The sequence below is a fragment of the Panthera uncia genome, assembly GCF_023721935.1.
Source record: "Panthera uncia isolate 11264 chromosome B3 unlocalized genomic scaffold, Puncia_PCG_1.0 HiC_scaffold_1, whole genome shotgun sequence".
NCBI lineage: Eukaryota > Metazoa > Chordata > Mammalia > Carnivora > Felidae > Panthera > Panthera uncia.
In genome coordinates this window covers 22,160,989-22,178,324 of record NW_026057582.1, presented here as the reverse complement: position 1 = coordinate 22,178,324, position 17,336 = coordinate 22,160,989, and the positions used below count along the sequence as shown (strand labels likewise).

General features: G+C 39.5%; 2 pseudogenes; one reads left to right on the top strand and one right to left on the bottom strand.

Annotated features, from left to right (window-relative positions):
- LOC125910293 (ribosome biogenesis protein NSA2 homolog) overlaps window positions 1-12,088 on the bottom strand; it is a 37,877-nt pseudogene extending 25,789 nt beyond the window's left edge.
- Window positions 12,089-15,589: 3,501 nt separating this feature from the next.
- LOC125910292 (60S ribosomal protein L13-like) lies at window positions 15,590-16,235 on the top strand (annotated as a pseudogene).
- The last annotated feature ends 1,101 nt before the right edge of the window (window positions 16,236-17,336 follow it).

Here is a 17,336-nt window from a genome sequence, read left to right as displayed (position 1 = left end):
CATGCTGTCTTGATGATGACAGCTTTGTAGTAGAGGCTAAAGTCTGGATTTGTGATAGGTGTGCTGTTTCGAAGGGACACATGCACCCCCATGTTTATAGTGGCACTATCAACAATAGCCAAAGTATGGAAAGAGCCCAAATGTCCATTGATGTATGAATGGATAAAGAAAATGTGGTATATATATATACAATGGAGTATTACTTGGCAATCAAAAAGAATGAAATGTTGCCATTTGCAACTACGTGGATGGAACTAGAGGGTATTATGCTAAGTGAAATTAGTCAGAGAAAGACAAAAATCATATGACTTCACTCATATGAGGACTTTAAGAGACAAAACAGATGAACATAAGAGAAGGGAAACAAAAATAATATAAAACGAGGGAGGGGGACAACACAGAAGAGACTCATAAATATGGAGAATAAACTGAGGGTTACTGGAGGAGTTGTGGGAGGGAGGATAGGCTAAATGGGTAAGGGGCACTAAGGAATCTACTCCTGAAATCATTGTTGCACTATATGCTAACTTGGATGTAAATTTTAAAAAATAAAAAAATAAAAATAAAAAAAAAAGAAATGTAAATGGTTCTGTAGGCTGGAAGAGAAGGAGTTCATGTGTTAGATTGGATCAGTTCTGAGGAGTAGAAAGTACACTTGGAAATAGAGATTGAAGTCAGGTGAGAAATGGAGGAGGCTTACAGGTGGTTTTAAGGAGTTTGTCCTTTGTCCTTTGGGAAATGTAGAATAATTCAATAGTTTTAAGCAGGATATGATGTAATCTGATTTGCACGTAAGGTTTACTCTGGTGTTAGTATGAATGCTGAAGTGAAAGGCAGGGAAAATCTATTTTGGGGATACTTTTACTGAGTGTGGTGGTGAATTTTATGTGTCAGGGCCATAGCGTGCCCATATATTTGGTCAAACATTGTTCTGGGTGTTTCTGTGAAGGTGTTTTGGATGAAATTAACATTTAAATGGGTAGACTTTGAGTAAAGCAGATTGCTGTACCTAATGTGGCTGAGCTTCATCCGGTCAGTTGAAGACCTAAGTAGAATAAAAAGACTGGTCTCCCCTGAGGAAGAGAGAATTCTTCAGCAAACTGCCTTCAGACTTTATCTGCAACATCACTTTTTCCTGGTTCTAGAGCAGAGTAGTCTTAGACTCAACTGGAACATTGGCTCTTCTGTGTCTCTAGCCCATGAGCCCACTCTGCAGATTTTTGACTTGTCAGCCTCCATATCAGTGTAAACCAATACTTTATAATAAATCTCTCTCCCTCCCTTTCTCACCCCCTCCCTCCTTTCTCTCTCCCTTCTCTCTGTCTCTCTTTTCTCTCTATCTCTCTTTTCTCTCTCTCTCTGTTGATTCTGTTTCTCTGGAGTATCCTGACTAGTATAAATTTTGGTACTGGGAGTGGTTCTGGAAGAACAGAATCTTAGGGATGAATTTTCTGAGTTCACAACAATGTGAATGTACTAACATTACTGAATTACACACTTGTAAGTGGTGAAGATGATGAATTTTATTTTATGTGTTTTCATCACAGCTAAAAATAAAAAGTATTTTTTATTAGTAAAAAAAAAGAGAAGAAAGAATCTGGGTGGCCACATATATAATACTTTTGGATGTTTTTGTCAAAGTAACAATCTTAAATGGTTTACATTTGACAAGTCAGGAAATAGTCTAAGAAAAGTTAATTGACTTGCCCAAGGCACCAAAGCTTAAAGTGGAGGAGGTATGTCTTGAACTCACATTTGCTGATGTAGTTTCCTATATTTTCCTATATTTTCACCCATTACTCCAAAACTGAAGGAAAACCTTGATTTCAGTCCAAGGACTTTACATTTGAATTACAATTTGCAGTTCTCTGGAAATAGCTCAGTACTTTCCAGGATGGCCACAATGTAGATGCTGACTAAGGATTTATTAACAATGGAGGTGGGCATGATCTGATGGGATTAATCAGGTATGGGTCACACTGCCCCAGAAGTAATTTCCATAAACTACACAGAAAACCTAATTATGTAAATCACTTTAGAGATCCCCAGCTGACCTTCTTGACAAGACCTAACCAGCAGTAATGAGTGGAAAAAGAAAATACTGAAAACTGGATCATTTCCTCAGACAAATCCAGAGTTGACTACAATGCTTCTTGAATTTGAGTGCTGTAGTTGCATACTGGGGACTACAATTGCTAATTCAAACTCCCTGAATGTGACATATAGATTCACTAGGAAGTAAACTAAAAAAAGAGCTGTTTTCTGTTTCTGAATGACCTAGCTTTATTAAAACTTGAAATGTTTCTCAAAGTGATGGTAAACAAACTTCTTGAACTGGCAAGGAAAAAAAATCACTCTGTATTTTCTAATCAAGGAGGATTAAAAGGCTGTGAAACTGTATCTAATGCACAAATGTTGTAATTACGATAAATATTTGTCCTTTCTGTTTTCACTACAAACTCAAAAATCCTAGAGTCTGTGTTTGGCACATGCAGGAGATTACAGCCATCTGCTGAGAGACAAAGCTGTCAATTATAAAACAATCTGGCTTTCTATTTCATTCCATTTCCAGGTTAAATGTGGCCCAGCTGAGGTAGAATCATACTATTACTACTATTAAAATTGAGAAATTTGTGATGCCCTCTGCCTTGTAAACCTATTCTCAGGATCCCAAGAAATTTGCAAATCTCTGAACTTGGACTTTCAAACTCAAGGTCAGCATGTCTTGTACAGGCCATTAAATAAGGGAAGACTATGAGCTTTATATCTAACTTGAATACAAAATGATGTTTTTATTCATTTAAAATGTACTTTAGGCTAAGGGGAGAAATTATGGCAAACAGAAACAACTAAATGGAGATAGGGTTGTTCTCTCTCAGCAGGACTGGTGAACATTTAAAACAGAGGCTTTGAGGTTAAAAAAGAATAATAAAACAATGAAACACAGGGGGCTCCTGGTTGGCTCAGTTGGAAGAGATTGTGACTCTTGATCTTGGGATTGTGAATTCGAGCCCCACATTGGGTGGCAGAGATTACAAAATATACAAACAAGTAAACAGACAAATAAATAAATAAATAATAAATAAACTTAAAAAAACCAATGACACATGAAAAACAGAATGGTCAATTTAGTAACTTAGGATTTGGCAACATTGAGGAGGGACAATTCAAAACCATAGCAGAGACATTTTAATGGAAGAGGCAGTAGTCCTAAAATTGTGGCCATTAAAGACGAAATGGAAGTGAGTTTGCCTTTGTTACAGCCAGATTCCATATTAGAAAATTCACTCTGCTTTCTGAATTTTTCCTACAGTTTTACTGGAAACAGTTATCTTGTGTTTTGCCTTAGACAGTTAAATTACCTTTTAAAAGACTGCTCAGAAACTCTTCCATTCCTCAGCAGCAGTGGAGGAAGAATTGGCTTTTAAACAGACACCTCACAGTAGAGAATAAACATTTTCCCACCTACATCTGGGTGTGGGTCAGGCCTGAGGACACTTCCAAGTGGCCATTGAGAGCCTAGATTAAGACTCTCTTTACATAATGCTAATCATAGTGTTTTCTGGAAGAGTTCTTCCTCAAGGCCATTAGTGACCAGACAGAAATGAAAGAGTTTGAATTTTCTCAAGTGCATGATTCCTCCCCTTAACTCAATTTAACAACCATACTTTGCATTTCATACCAATCTTGGGTCAATAATTTCACCTACTGACTCTTGAAATCAAAGCAAAAAAAAACCAAAAAAACAAAAAAAAAACCACTCTATTTTTTTATAATTGAAGGGCCCACTGAAACATAATTCATAAAGTTGCTAATGCTTCTCAGTTAACTATAAAAATGCTTATCTAACAGGATTCAGTATAAAGCAAATTAGGTAACAATTAAGGCATCTGGCTCTAGCCTGCAGAAGCAAATTTGGCCTCCTGGTTCAGGGAGAAGGTTAAGTTGGATTTCAAAGTTACCTTCTACTTTCCAGCTGGCTCTGTCCTCCCATATGGTGACTGCTTATCCTAGCAGCATCCTCACTGTTACTATTTCATTTTCTCTTCTCTCTGTTTTGTACTCAACCATCAACACTGTGTGTCCTGAATCTTATTCCATCCACCAGGTTAAATGTTAACCCTATGATAAAAACAGTCGACTAACCTTATTGTTTAGTGCAGCTGTTCTCAGCTTTCAGTGTCAATATATTCCTGGACCACAATCAACTGTGAAGTTTATTTATTTACTTTTTTAAAGTTTAATTATTTTTGACACAGAGCACTAGTTGGAGAGGGGCAGAGAGAGAGAGAGACAGAGAGGATCCAAAGTAGACTCTGCACTGACAGCAGAGAGCCCAATACAGGGCTTGAACTCATGACTTGCAAGATCATGACCTGAGTCAAAGTCAGATGCTTAACCAACTGAGCCATCCAGGAACCCCAATAAACTGTGAAGTTTACTATAATTCATTTGACACCTATACAGAGACTCCTCTACTTAAAGACTTTCAACTTCAGACTCTTTTAGACAAAAAATTTTCACTACAGAATCGTCAACTTTTCTTTCCTCAACAAATGATAATATATGGGGGATCCTGCAGATAGGTATTGAAGGATCAGATATACCACCTAAAAATATACCATCTTGACATAAGGATTACTTTGAGTTGAAGGCAATTGAGAACTAACAGATGCAGAAAGTGTTCTCTGCCCTCCCCTTATCTGCCTAAAAGCAGAACATAAATTTCCCTTTGTGAAGGTTACCTCATTTTATCAGGAAGAGAAGAGTGACTGTCACCTGAGACAGAGAGCCAAGGTGAGTTTGCTCAAACTTTACTAAAAAGCCCTTATCTCCCATCCATTGCCCCATATATTCCCTAGTCCCTTCCCCATAATTTATTGCCCTCTGAAGCTCAAACTTCCTTTCTTTTGTTAAAATGGTATACAAACCCCTGAGTCTAACCACTTTTTTGAGTGTCATTTTTCTATGAACTCTTATGTATGTAACTCTTAATAAAAATTCTGTGCCTTTTACCTCTTAATCTATCTTTTGTTAACTTCACAGACCACCCCTTCAAGACTGAATGTGAGAATTATGATATGGAAGAGTTTCAACACTGCGTGCCTAAGGTTGATACAGGAGAAGGACAGGAGTATGTTTGAGACTTAATTCCTACATGTAGTAAAGTTACTGCTGATGGAAATTTTTCTGGGGACTATGATGTTGGTTCACACTCAAGACAATTTGCATCTGCACATCATTAAGGCTAACGGTAAGATGGAAAATAAACTTGTGAAGTTTATTAATGACATGTGGCTTCCACTGCTTGTTAACCTACAATATCTGTTTTCCTATTTTTAATTCATAACTTGAATTTCTTATTCATAATGAATTTTTTATTTATAACCCTTACTTCCTTATCAGCTCTGATTTCATTCCAAGTAGCAGTGATTCACTGTTTAGGCCAAAGAAAAGAACTTACCACCTTAGGCCTCCTTGAAACTAGAGGATTATATGGCCCAGTTGTGGCTAATGAGGGGAGGTCTCCAAGTGGAGATTTTGAGAATAATATTGTTTTCCTGTCAAAAGAGACAAACTCATTTGACATGAATCATATGAACCGTTTGCTGTTTATTTTTCTCTTTTCCTCTTGCTGGAATACAGATGCAATGTCTGAAGCACAGCCATCTTGCAATCATGAAGTTAAAACAAACAAGCTAAGACCAAGAGGAAGAAGGAGCCTTGCTTTTGATGACTTCCTAGAACAACTGTCCCAGTTTTGGACTGCCTGTATCTGGAATTCTGGTCATGTGAGAAAAGTCTCTGAGCCACACTTGAGGTTTCTGTGATATGAAGTCATTTGTAGTTCTAAGTGATACAAACTGCTCCAACAGATTTTAATATTGACAAAAAGTGGTCTATTTGGGGGGAAAATGCTGGGAAGGTCTTATTTTAAGACTCTGAGGACTAGCTCAGACTTCTATGCAGGAAAGGGTACTGCATAGTACCTTGAGCAAGTTCAGTTTCTCTCTGAAACTACAGACTTACATAAAGGGAAGAAGAAAAAGACAAACAAATTTTGGCTATTCTTTCTTTGCCAAGGGACTGGCATTAGTAAGTTATTTCTCTTTATGCAAATTAAAATGCATTGAATATTTTTCCCACAATAATGCCTCTTTCCTTCACTTGTCAATTGAAGTTCCCTACTAGTGATAGAAGGGAGGAACTTTAAGTAGCACTCCTGGAATCAAACACACCCTGGGAGTTTATCCTCCAAGGGAATCTCCTATGCTATATTTGTCACAGGGAACTATTTAAAAACTGCTGGAATCGAACAAGCAATCCTAAAATTCATATGGAACAACAAAAAGCCCCGAATAGCCAAAGTAATTTTGAAGAAGAAGACCAAAGCAGGAGGCATCACAATCCCAGACTTTAGCCTCTACTACAAAGCTGTCATCATCAAGACAGCATGGTATTGGCATAAAAACAGACACATAGACCAATGGAATAGAATAGAAACCCCAGAACTAGACCCACAAACGTATGGCCAACTCATCTTTGACAAAGCAGGAAAGAACATCCAATGGAAAAAGACAGTCTCTTTAACAAATGGTGCTGGGAGAACTGGACAGCAACATGCAGAAGGTTGAAACTAGACCACTTTCTCACGCCATTCACAAAAATAAACTCAAAATGGATAAAGGACCTGAATGTGAGACAGGAAACCATCAAAACCCTAGAGGTGAAAGCAGGAAAAGACCTCTCTGACCTCAGCCGTAGCAATCTCTTACTCGACACATCCCCAAAGGCAAGGGAATTAAAAGCAAAAATGAATTACTGGGACTTATGAAGATAGAAAGCTTCTGCACAGCAAAGGAAACAATCAACAAAACTAAAAGGCAACCAACGGAATGGGAAAAGATATTTGCAAATGACATATCGGACAAAGAGCTAGTATCCACAATCTATAAAGAGCTCACCAAACTCCACACCCTAAAAACAAATAACCCAGTGAAGAAATGGGCAGAAAACATGAATAGACACTTCTCTAAAGAAGACATCCGGATGGCCAACAGGCACATGAAAAGATGCTCAACATCACTCCTTATCAGGGAAATACAAATCAGAACCACACTCAGATATCACCTCAGGCCAGTCAGAGTGGCCAAAATGAACAAATCAGGAGACTACAGATGCTGGAGAGGATGTGGAGAAACGGGAAGCCTCTTGCACTGTTGGTGGGAATGCAAATTGGTGCAGCCACTCTGGAAAACAGTGTGGAGGTTCCTCAGAAAATTAAAAATAGACCTACCCTATGACCCAGCAATAGCACTGCTAGGAATTTATCCAAGGGATACAGGAGTACTGATGCATAGGGGCACTTGTACCCCAATGTTTATAGCAGCACTCTCAACAATAGCCAAATTATGGAAAGAGCCTAAATGTCCATCAACTGATGAATGGATAAAGAAATTGTGGTTTATATACACAATGGAGTACTACGTGGCAATGAGAAAGAACAAAATATGGCCCTTTGTAGCAACGTGGATGGAACTGGAGAGTGTGATGCTAAGTGAAATAAGCCATAGAGAGAAAGACAGATACCACATGGTTTCACTCTTATGTGGATCCTGAGAAAGTTAACAGAAACCCATGGGGGAGGGGAAGAAAAAAAAAAAAAGAGGTTAGAGTGGGAGAGAGCCAAAGCATAAGAGACTGTTGAAAACTGAGAACAAACTGAGAGTTGATGGGGGGTGGGAGGGAGGGGAGGGTGGGTGATGGGTATCGAGGAGGGCACCTTTTGGGATGAGCACTGGGTGTTGTATGGAAACCAATTTGACAATAAATTTCATATATTGAAAAAAATAAAAATAAAAAAAATAAAAACTGCTGGAATAATACATGTAGCTATGATTAGTTTTCTAAATTCACACGCTAATTTTAATGATCCTTTCTTTATACGCAAAGTCTTAACCCAACAAAATTCTGTAGAAGAATGAGAAGGTGGGTGTTTGGGGAACTGGTCCTTTCAGTATTCAAAATTGGTTTGCCTCCATGGGTAATCCTCTTTTAGAATATAAATGCTAGATGGAGGTAAGTTGGTGGAAAAGCAAAAGGGAGAGAGGAAAGAAGTGGCCTCCATCATAATACTTTGCATATGGCTCCCAAGCTTTCTCAGTAGGTTTATTTGTACAGTGATCATTCTTTAGGGCTCCCTGCACTAGGTAAAGATTCCATCATTAGGTTTGTGACTTGTAAAACTCCCTTGCTGCCTCACTCTCACTGGAAGGGACCAAATGAATCAATCCGCATCACTTTCCCAAGGCTCTGTTTGCAACCAAAAGGGCCAAAGGTTTTCTTGTTTATGATTAGCAAAACATCCTGCTAGAACGAGCTCCACAAGAAGGTTTGCCAGCATCACACATCCTCATCCCTACAACCAACTCATAGAGAATATACACTCTTTGTGGTGTATAGGATGGTGCTTAGCAGCTGTTTAACAGCACAGCAACTGTACACAGGACTAAAAAGCAAAGGAAAATACCAGATTTGATTGAACCTGCAGGGAAAATTTCAGGTGGCATAATGTAATTACCTGAGTTAGGATATTGAGGTTAAATAACACCTATGCTCTCTTACCTAAAAGTATCTAGGATCTATACCAGCCATAAATGACTTGGATCTTAGTTTTATAACCTGGTAGTGGAAAGGGAGGCAGTTCTCCAGCAGCACAGCAGTCTCTTGTTGGAAACCCTGTTTCTCATCCGGCACCACCTGTGTGTCCCCTTGGCTGCCCCCCAGCACAAGGCACTGATGCAGCCAAACCCACTGAGCCTGTGAGAGTGGCCAGAAACACAGCAGAAGGTGTTGGCTTCCTGGCCTCTCGTTGAGGCCATCTGGACCCTCTAACACACCTGTTTGGGAGGGTTTCCGTAGCTTCGTTTACAAATGTAAGTGCAGCTCAAAATGTTCCAGTCCAGTGCTGATCATTCGCCCTTACTTTTTGGGATGTTAATTATGCAACAAGATCATTTCTGTGCCCATTTTTCTCCTCCGTTATAAACTTTAGATGACAAAAATGTGCTTCTCAGTATGTTTTTTTTTAGTAGAATGAACAGATGTAAAAGTGTTTTCAATTCCTTAATAAAGGTGACATTAGGCCAGATTTGATATTACACTAAGTCCCACATAACATTTAAAAATGGGGTTTTTCAACCATAAAATTACTAATTGATCTGTCTTGTAAAAAGATAAAGGAAATGAATGCCTATTTGAGTTTCATTTCTGTCAGGCTTCCGATTCCTTATTTTATGTAGTGCAAAATGAAGTTTAATGAACCAGCCTCCAAATTTCAAAATATGCCATTACCCTTCTGAAGTAATTGGCATATTTGACTGCCTTTTCCTTTCTTAGAGTCTGTCTGACTTTCTAATCTTAATGTCAATGTTCCATTCAACATGTTCTTGTGCATGCCACCTAAAAGAAGTAAATTAAAACAAAAGGAGAGACTATACCAGGAAGAATTCATTCATTGAGCCACTCAACAAATATTTATGGAATTCCTGCTGTAGGTCAGGCACTGTTCCAGGTGCTGCAGAAAGAGGGGGACATAAGTGAAAAATCCCTGTTTTCATGGAGTTTCCATGTCAGTGCAGTAAGTCAGTATAATAGACACACAAATATATAATATTCAGGTGATCAGAGCTACAGAGAAAAATAATGAATGTTGATGTGTAGAAAGGCACAAGATGGAGAATCTCAAGCAGAGACTCAACTAAAGCAAAAGTGTGAGCTATTGGGGGATGAGAATCAGCAGATAGAGTAGCCTTTCTTCTTCCTCCCATTTAAAAAACAATTGTTTAATGTTTTGTTTTGTTTTTTTGAGAGAGAGAGACAGAGGGTGAGTGGGGGAGGTGGGGGGGGAGAGAGAGACAGACAGACAGACAGACAGACAGAATCCAAGGCAGGCTCCAGGCTCTGAGCTGTCAGCACAGAGCCTGATGCAGGGCTTGAACTCATGAACCGTGAGATCATGACCTGAGCTGAAGTTGGACACCTAACCAACTGAGCCACCCAGGTGCCCCTCTGATCTCAGCTTTTTGCCTACTTATATACATACAAAACATTTCTGGCTGCATTGTCCAATCTGGGAGGGAAGCTACAGAGGGCATGAGGAGAAAGGCAACTTTGATTGAGTACCTACTTGTGCCACAATATGTATATTTCCGTTTTGTGAATCTGTGGGGCAACCCTCTGGTCTGTTGATCTGATCCTTATTTTATAGCTGGGGAAGCAAAAGCTCAGGGACATCAGGTAGTTCGGTGGACAAATGTTCTAGTTATTTATTGTTGCCTTACAAACTCCTGAATTTTGTGGCTTAAAATAACAATTATTATTTATGTTGCTCATAAATATGCAATTTGGGCAAGACTCAAAAGGGAAGGCTTATGTCTGTCCCCTGTGGCATCATTTGGGGAGCACAATTTAGGGCTAAGGATCCATATCCAAGATGACTCATTCCCATGGCTGGCAAGTTAGTGTTATTTATCCAATTTATCCAATGACTGTCGGAGGGCCTGTGGGCCTCCTTTTCTCTCCATGCAGACTGGGCTTCCTCACAGCATAGTGACTGGGTTTCTAAAACAATGTTCTAAGAGAAGCATAAGATAGAAAAACATGGCATTATGATGGTGTAGTCTTGGAAGCCCATTATGCCCAGGTCTGCCTCTCACTAGTGTTGGGTCCTTAGCAAACTGACATCACCCCAGAGGGAGGGCATTTTCCCAAATAACAGGTTTCTCTGCAACCATTTGTTTAGTCAACAAGCATTCCTGAGTGCCTCTAGCACAATAGAACTCTGCTCTGGAGTCCAATTGCTTGACTTTGCATCCTAGCTCTTCCACTTGCTTGCTGACAAATTAGGAAGATTTACTCAATCTCTCTTTGCCTCAGTTTTATTAAATGTAAAGCATCAGGATTTAAGGAAAGTCCAGAGAACTTCTCATGTACCTAATAAGAGCACTAATTTCTACCCCTGCAATACCATCAGCTCAGCCCCAATGCCTTAAAAAATCAATCCCAAGAAGGAAGGTAAAATTAGAATTAATGGCCTACCTTCTCCAAAATTGCCACACATTTTATCTCCACAAAAGGTCCAAGACTTATATGATATCTTTTACAAGAATTCCTGGGGCGCCTGGGTGGCTCAGTCGGTTAAGCATCCAACTTCGGCTCAGGTCACGATCTCACGGTCCGTGAGTTCGAGCCCAGCGTCGGGCTCTGGGCTGATGGCTCAGAGCCTGGAGCCTGTTTCCGATCTGTGTCTCCCTCTCTCTCTGCCCCTCCCCTGTTCATGCTCTGTCTCTCTCTGTCTCAAAAATAAATAAACGTTAAAAAAAAAATTAAAAAAAAAAAAGAATTCCTATTCCCTTATGTTTTTATATAACCCTGAATCTAATGCAAGCTCTCGTCTACCATTACCACCATCACCCTTGCCCCAGCAGAGCACCAAACTCTTCCACTCTTCCTTTTGGAATTCATGGGCATCATAAGGGCAAAAACAAAAACAAACAAAAACTTCTTTTCTAAGCAATCTCTTCACCTTCTTTAAAGGAAAATGGTTTCCTAAAGCTCTTCTCTGCAGTGGCTGTTTCTTCGTTTCTCTTGTTTCTGTTTGTTTGTTTGTTTTGTTTTGTTTTGTTTTGTTTTGTTTTTTACCACATCACCCCATGTGGTGAAGGGCTTTGTGGTAGGATAATCATCTTTCTTGATCTTTCTTACCGTGTCTAAATCATTTCTTTTCTCACCATCCCCAAATCCAATGTTCTTCAAAGCAAATGCCATAAGACTATATTGCCTGCCATCACTACATAACACAATCATCCATGGATACCATGCTTTTTCCTTACCATTCACTTGGGACTTTAACACCTGCCTCAGTCAATAAGTTTTTCTCTGCTACTGTATCAGTCACTATGTTATCTGGTTTTACCACATGTACAGATAATCCACCCATTATCCTGGCCTCTAACAATAAATTGTCCTTCCCTCTTCTAAAAGTCTTGTCTTTTATCCCATCTCTACCATGCACTTTTACAGCCATATTTTGGATCCTATCTTTTCAGCTTAGCACTGGTTCCAATAATTCTTAGTTCATCAAGAATTTTAATCCACTTTTTTTCAACATTCCTCTCTTCCTTCTTCTTCCTCCTTACCTTGCTATGTAGGTAGGATTCTACAGTCTATTACTAATGACCAATCCTTTTCATAGTCCATCAACGACTTGACCTTTATTTCCTATGCAAACACAGTGGTTTGAAACAACACTCATTTGTTTATTTCACAGTTCTATAGGTCAATGTCTTGTGGGTTCTTACCTGGAGACTCTGAGGAATTATCCACTTCTAAGCTCATTCAGATGTTGGCCAAACAATTCCATACAATTGTAGGACTGAGGTCCCATTTCTTTGCAGGCTGTTGGCTGGGAGCCACCCTTAGCCCCTAGAGGCCACTGTCTGGTCCTTGCATGTAGACCATCACATTTCAAAGCCAATAAGTTCCATTGAATCTTTCTCATAGAATATCTCTAATCTCTTCTTCTGCCTCTCTGCTTTTAATGTTTCATGTGTCTACATTGGGCCCACCTGGATTATGCAAGATAATCTCCTTATCTTAAATTCAGCTGATTAATAACCTTACGTCTTCAAAGTTCCTTTATAGCAGGAGCTAGATTAATGCCTGATGGAATAACCAGTGGATAGGATCCTGGAGAGTCATCTTTAAAATTTTGCCTACCACCATCCATGTAACTTTTACATGACAAACTCTAACTCTGTTTAAACCTGGTTCTTGACCACTTTGCAGCTACTCCATAGCATCTCAGTATGGCTGAAGAAAAACATTCAATATTCTTACAGGGACATTCTGAATTTGTGATGGCAAACCTCAAGCAGGACTCAGCACAGTCCAACAATCATTCTGTGCTTCCCTAGGGACACCAGCATATAGAAGATGTTTAAGACATTGGGACTAATGAGCTCAACAATAGAGAGAATGTTGATAGAGAACAGAAGAGAGCTGATGATTGAGCTCTGAGGAAGTCCAATATTTAGAAGTCAGGAAGAAGGAGAATCAAACAAAAGGAACTGAAGAAAAAAAAAAAGCAGCCACTAGTACAAGGAGAGTACAGTGATCTAGACAATAAATAAAGAAGGTGTCTTAGGAACTGGGGATTCATCAACTGTGTCAGATGTTGCCAAGAATTGGGAATTGTTCATTGGGTTTGGCAAAATGTAGGTCCACAGTGACCCTGAGAAGTGGAATATTAGTAAATGGTAGGGGCAAAGTCTGACTGGAATGAGTTGAAGAGAAAATAGCTATTGGGGAAGTAAAGAGAGCAAGAGTGGACAACTTTCTAAGGAGTTTTGCTATAAAAATGAGCACAGAAATGGGGGCAGTGCTGTAGGGTTTTGTGGGATTTAAGAGCAAAGAAAGATTGGTGGGAAAGCAGAGGGGGGCGTTTGTATTGACTACTAGTTGGTGTGAAAACCCAAAAGAATCCACTTAGAAAATTTTAATTTCAGCTTTTCACTGTTAATATTTTCAAATTACTGAACATTGAATGTGTGGATACTTGCTTAGATCTTTATGCATTACTGGACAAGTTCTAGCACAGTGTAGAGTAAGAAGGCCATAACACATTACACTGTACCCAGGAACCATATATCTTTTCCATGACAAAGTCCAGGGAGGATTTTTTTTTTAATGGGAGAAATTTCTGTATTTTGTATTGTGAGGTTAGCAATGCAGCAAAGAGAGAAAAAGGATGCAGAACAGAAAGTACAATTGTAATTGGAAAGTCATAGAATAGGCAAGAGGGGATGAGATTGAGTGCATCCTGGGAGGTTGATATTAAATTAAAGCAAGGAGTTAAATAGGAGCAGGGAAGATGAATATTTGCATAAAAATGCAACAGATGACAAGATTTGATAATGGGGAAATGCCATAGATTTCGTCTGATTGCTTTGAATCTTCCTCCCAGTGAAATAGAAGTTGAAGCCATCACCTGGATATATAATATGAATAGAGTATTGAAGATTAGAAAAACATGTGAAATGCCATGTGGGGCAGTGGAAGCATCCCATCTCAATCAGGCTTTGCCCCTACCATTTACTGATATTCCACTTCTCAGGGTCACCGTGGACCTCTACAATGCCAAACCCAATGAACAATTCCCAATTCTTGGCAGCATCTGACACAGTTGATGAATCACCTGTTCTTAAGACACCTTCTTTATTTATCTTCTAGATCACTATAATCTCCTGGGTTTTCTTGTACTTGCACTTTTGGCTGTTCTTTTTTAGTTCCTTATGCTTGGTTCTCCTTCCTGACCTTTAAATATTGGACTTCCTTGGGGCTTAGTCGTCAGCTCTCTTCCATTCTCTATCAACATTCTCTCTATAGATGAGCTCATTAGTTCCAGTGTTTTAAACATCTTCTATATGCTGATGGCTCCCAGTTTTAGATTTCTAGTTCTGACATATCCCCTGAGCATTAAACTCATTTACCAATTGCTTACTCAACATCTCCACGTGGTTGTCTAATAAGGTTCTCAAAATTAGCATGTCTAATATAACACTCATGCTCCTCTCCATTTGCTCTCTCCCCTCCCCACCACAAGTCAGTTCTCTGCCTGTTTCATCTTCATCAATGTTACAATTCACCTATCTGCTCAGATCAAAACTATGTTAGTCAGGGTTCTCCATAAGGCAGAACCAATTAGATGTGTAAGCATGTAGAAAGAGAGATGTCTTTTAAAGAATTATTAGCTCAGGCAATTGTTGAGGGATAGCTAGTCTGAAATCTGTAGGGAAGGCCAATAGGCTAGAAACTTGGGGAGGAGTTGAGGTTGCAGCTTAAGTCCAAACACAGTCAGGAAGCAGAATTCCTTCTTCCTTGGGGAACCATAGTCTTTGCACTTAAGGCCTTCAACGATTAAAGGGTACTGCCTCACGTTATGAAGGGTAATCTACTTTACTCAGAGTCTATTGATTTAAATGTTAATCACATTAATCATGTTAATATTTATCTAAATGAAACTTAAATTTAAATGTTAATTTAAAAAGTATCTTCACATCAACATCTAGCCAAGCTGACATAAAATTAACCATCACCGTCCACCCCTTATCAACTTGACGTCCATATGCACCTTCTTAAATATTTAATCTCCAAACAAAGGCCATAAGGTCACACTTCTGCCTAACATGATAGAGATATCCTATGTACAACCAAAACACACTCATAGTTTTCCTAGAAAAGGATGCAAAGTCCTTAGGTGACATTCACTTTTCTTCTTTATATCTTGTATTTAAATACTGTAATGTAAAATCTGTACATCTTATCTTATGTGATATGATAAAGAGAGAAAAGGGAAAAAAACAAATATTTTATATATATTATTTATGTTTATTATATGTATGCATATCTATTTATTAAATATTATGTATATGTAATATTTTTGGTGTCAATGCAGAGCTTGTGTCCAATAATCTTAAACGGTCGCTATTTTTAGTTCTCCCTTGTAGGAGGCCCATAGGCAGCAACCATGGCACCCATTCAGAATGACATGATCCTGAAGCGTGACTTTCACAAGGACAGGCCAGGGCACTTGGCCATGTGGTTCAACCAGCTGGTGCAGAAGATCCACAAATACAAGACCTGAGAAGCCAAGGCATGCCACAATGCCCAATGCCCTGCATGTGGGCCCATCCAGCCCACTGTGAGGTGCCCTATGGTGAGGTATCACACCAAAGTGCGAGCTGGCAGGGGCTTCAGCTTGGAAGAGTTAAAGGGTGGAAGGGTGGCTGGCATTCACAAGAAGGTGGCACAGGCCATTGGGATCAGTAGATCCAAGAAGGTGGAACAAGTCCTTAAACCTCTGCAGGCCAATGTGCAGCAGCTGAAGGAATACCACTCCAAGCTCATCCTCTCCCCCCAGGAAGCCCTCAGCCTCCAAGAAAGAAGACAACTCTTCTGAAGAACTCAGATTGGCTACCCAGCTGACAAGACTGGTCATGCCTATAGGGAATGCCTATAAGAAGGAGAAAGCCAGAGTCATTATAAAAGAGAAGAACTTCAAGACCTTTTCCAGTGTTAGCATGACCCATGCCAATGCCAGGCTCTTTGGCATCCAGGCAAAAAAGACCAAGGAAGCTACAGAACAGGATGTTGAAAAGAAAAAGTGCCACTGACAAGTTGTGGAAAAAAAGGGCATTATTTTATTTTCCTCAGTACATAGTCACCTTGATAAAAGGCCATATATCCCTTTGGAATACACTGAGAGAAATATTAACAGTATACATTTTTGACAGTGTGGTGAGGTCCTTCCACAAGGGGAACTGTCCTCTCTTTCATTCAATTCAAGGGGTTCTTAGTCTCTATAAACTGGCTTGGAGTTTAGGAATTATGGGTCTGTGATTCTGCTTTTATAATTAAAATTTGTCTCTTGTTCCTGTGACCTAGATCTCTCTGCTTATACAAATCAAGTAAGAATTTAGTAGACTTACCATGTGTTTTACTCCTAGAAATACCATGATCAACTAGCCAATATTGGAGGTCTCCGAAAGTCATAATATTCTGACTGCTGCTTTGATTCTGCTGTCCATTATAGTAACCATGCCCACCTTGCCTTTGGTGATTAAATAGCACCACTTGGCCTCTGACATCTTGGGATTCAATTACTTCTGTTGCATTTAGGTTTTCCAATTCAGTGACAGATGTTCCCACTATAATTTCTGACTTAGAAAATCAGGGGCACCTGGGTGGCTCAGTAAGTTAGGCATCTGATTTCAGCTCAGGTCATGGTCTCACAGTTCTTAAGTTCGAGCCGCATGTCAGGCTCTGTGCTGACAGCTTGGAGCCTGCTTCAAATTCTGCCTCTCTCTTTCTCTCTCTCTCTGCCTCTACCACTCACACACACTCTCTCTCTCTCAAAAATAAATATTAGGAAAAAAAAAAGAAAACCACAGAGCTCCTCAACAATGTTGGGGCTCCCCTCACAAACTTGTTGTTTATAGTCATAGTGAAAATTATGTCCTTTGTACCCTCCTAGGGTGGATGAGCATATCTTAAATGATAAATCCACTCTAACATTCCAGTCTCCCTAAGCTTTTGAATCTCCTCCTTTCTAGTTTATCAAGGCAGTTCTGGCATTTCAGTTCATTTAGTGTCAGTCACCTGTTGGTTTGTGTTTCAGGTAGCCAACCAACCAACCAGTTAGAGCTTTTTCCAACCCTCTAAGTTGCAACATTAAATCCAGATCTCTGCTTAGTGGGCCTAAATAAATTCTGCCT